Source organism: Schistocerca cancellata, chromosome 6, assembly GCF_023864275.1.
Source record: "Schistocerca cancellata isolate TAMUIC-IGC-003103 chromosome 6, iqSchCanc2.1, whole genome shotgun sequence".
Taxonomy (NCBI): Eukaryota; Metazoa; Arthropoda; class Insecta; order Orthoptera; family Acrididae; genus Schistocerca; species Schistocerca cancellata.
In genome coordinates this window covers 386267480-386269959 of record NC_064631.1, presented here as the reverse complement: position 1 = coordinate 386269959, position 2480 = coordinate 386267480, and the positions used below count along the sequence as shown (strand labels likewise).

At 47.8% G+C, this 2480-nt stretch overlaps 1 non-coding gene across 1 annotated transcript; it reads right to left on the bottom strand.

The window, feature by feature from the left end:
• Positions 1–1285: 1285 nt before the first annotated feature.
• On the bottom strand, positions 1286–1359 carry Trnat-ugu (transfer RNA threonine (anticodon UGU)). The gene has a single exon. It is a non-coding gene; the product is annotated as a tRNA-Thr (tRNA).
• Positions 1360–2480: the final 1121 nt, after the last annotated feature.

Genomic DNA, 2480 nt, shown 5'->3' with positions numbered 1-2480 from the left:
CATAAGTTTAAATTCAGGGCTACAAAACGCTTTGTTTTTCGCAGTTTAATGATTCGTCATTTAAAATAAGCTGTCGTCAGAGTATCCCGCATTTGCCACATTTAGCACACTGGACTCGCATTCGGGAGGACGACGGTTCAATCCCGTCTCCGGCCATCCTGATTTAGGTTTTCCGTGATTTCCCTAAAATCGTTTCAGGCAAATGCCGGGATGGTTCCTTTGAAAGGGCACGGCCGATTTCCTTCCCAATCCTTCCCTAACCCGAGCTTGCGCTCCGTCTCTAATGACCTCGTTGTCGACGGGACGTTAAACACTAACCACCACCATTTGCCACATACCTCGCGGCGGCCGCTTCCAACATTGTTCCGCGTTACAAATCTTCAAATGTGTGTGAATTTCTAAGGGACCAAACTGCTGAGGTCATCGGTCCCTCGACTTACACACTACTTAAATTAGCGTATGCTAGGACAACACACACACCCATGCCCGAGGGAGGACTCGAACATCAGGCGGGAGGGGCCGAGCAATCCATGACATGGCCCCTCTGACCACGCGGCCCCTCCGCGCGGCTCCGCGTTACACATCAACAGTATTTGTATAGTGATCCGCCCTATTTATGTGTGATCTATACCTGAGCGATATCCGACAGGGCATATGGCAACAAAGGCTGCGAAGGCTCCAAGGGAACTCCACGATTAGACTAGCTGGTGTTGGTGCGGCATCTTCAGAAGTCGGCTCATTGTGAGCGTTCCTCGCGCATACAGTACAGGCTGTCTACGAGCCGGCTGCGGATTGACTAACCTCTGGACGTACGTGTGGTGTTGATAGTGTACGACAGCACAAATCTATAAATTATTTCCAGTGAAATTAATTACAGCCTATCAATTTATTTGTTTTCAACCACTACAAATATTAATAATTCAAATTCAGGCATAAAATATTACACACGTGTGAGATCGGCCGTAAAACAGAAAGTGTTTCATTGCAGACCATACAATATCCCGAAGCCCGGTCTACGTAAGTGTGATAAAGAAGGTGCGATAGCATACTAATTTCCTCTTTTGCCAGTCCCCTCATAAGAGTGCATTTCTGATTATTGTGTTAATAAATGTTTATTCTCTCAGTTAATATTCAACTCAGGGACATAACTAGACTGTGACGATCGGGGTATGACCCTCAAAACAAAATTATTTGCAGTCAGTCAACAGTTGCCCTTACACTGAAATGAACACCCTTAGCTGCTTACAGGCGTTGATATGCGTCAAGGGGGACAGATGAAAATGTGTGCCCCGACCGGGAGTCGAACCCGGGATCTCCTGCTTACATGGCAGACGCTCTATCCATCTGAGCCACCGAGGACATAGAGCATAGCGCGACTGCAGGGATTTATCTCTGGCACGCCTCCCGCGAAACCCACATTCTCAACGTATTGTCCCGCACTGCATTCGTAGTGCCTCCGCCCATTATACTCAGTACTCGTGTCGCGTTGCCGATTCCCGTAAGAGTTCGGGCACTGTTTGTGCATTCGCACAGAAGAAGAAGATGGTCAAGTGGACGGTGAGCCTTAACTATATATATATATATATATATATATATATTAAGATGGTATCTCTTGTTTCGGACATGTCCGAAAGAACAGATGCCATTTTAATATATATATATATAAATAGTTGCCCTGCCTTAGTATTTTAGAGCCCCATAATAGCACAGTCTGCCCACGGGAGCATTTAAGAAACCATAACTTTTGTAAGCTTTACAGTCCAGTCCTGCAGAAGGAGGAGGTGCAGGTGGCAACCCATTTGGAGGAATTTATTAATTTTTTTCAAAAAATTGATGTCCTTGGTTAAGGGTGCTGTTTGCTGGGAGATTGCTCCCACGGCTCGTTCACGGTGCCAGCCCATGCTGCTGGACCAGCATCGTTCTCACGCTTAGGGGTTTCTGATGAACGGACGCCTTGCGATCGTCGCCAGGAGTCCTCGACCAACGGAAGCGTAGGAAACTGCTCGCGTGAGGCTCTGTTATGTGGGAACAAAGTGCCAGGCCCAAACTAGCTCGCTCTCCGCTACTGGCTCCTGAGGCGACAACCAAAAACGTTCAAATGTGTGTGAATTCGGGAGGGACCAAACTGCTGAGGTCATCGGTCCCTCGACTTACACACTACTTGAACTGACTTAAACTAACGTACGCTAAGAACAACACGCACACCCATGCCCGAGGGAGGACTCCAACCTTCGGCGGGAGGGGCCGCGTAATCCTTGACATGGCGCCTCAAACCGGTCGGCCACTCCGTGTGGCGAGCCGACAACACTTCTTTTCCTACTCTCCCAGGAACCACTCGCTACTCTAGCCGAATGAACACCTTCAGACCTTTTGCGTCTTCCCTGGATGCGCCCTATGTATCCCACAGTACGAAATAAACCAAATGGAGTGAACAATGACGATCAAAATGAAGAAATGGAAAAAGTAATAAAAAAATGGAT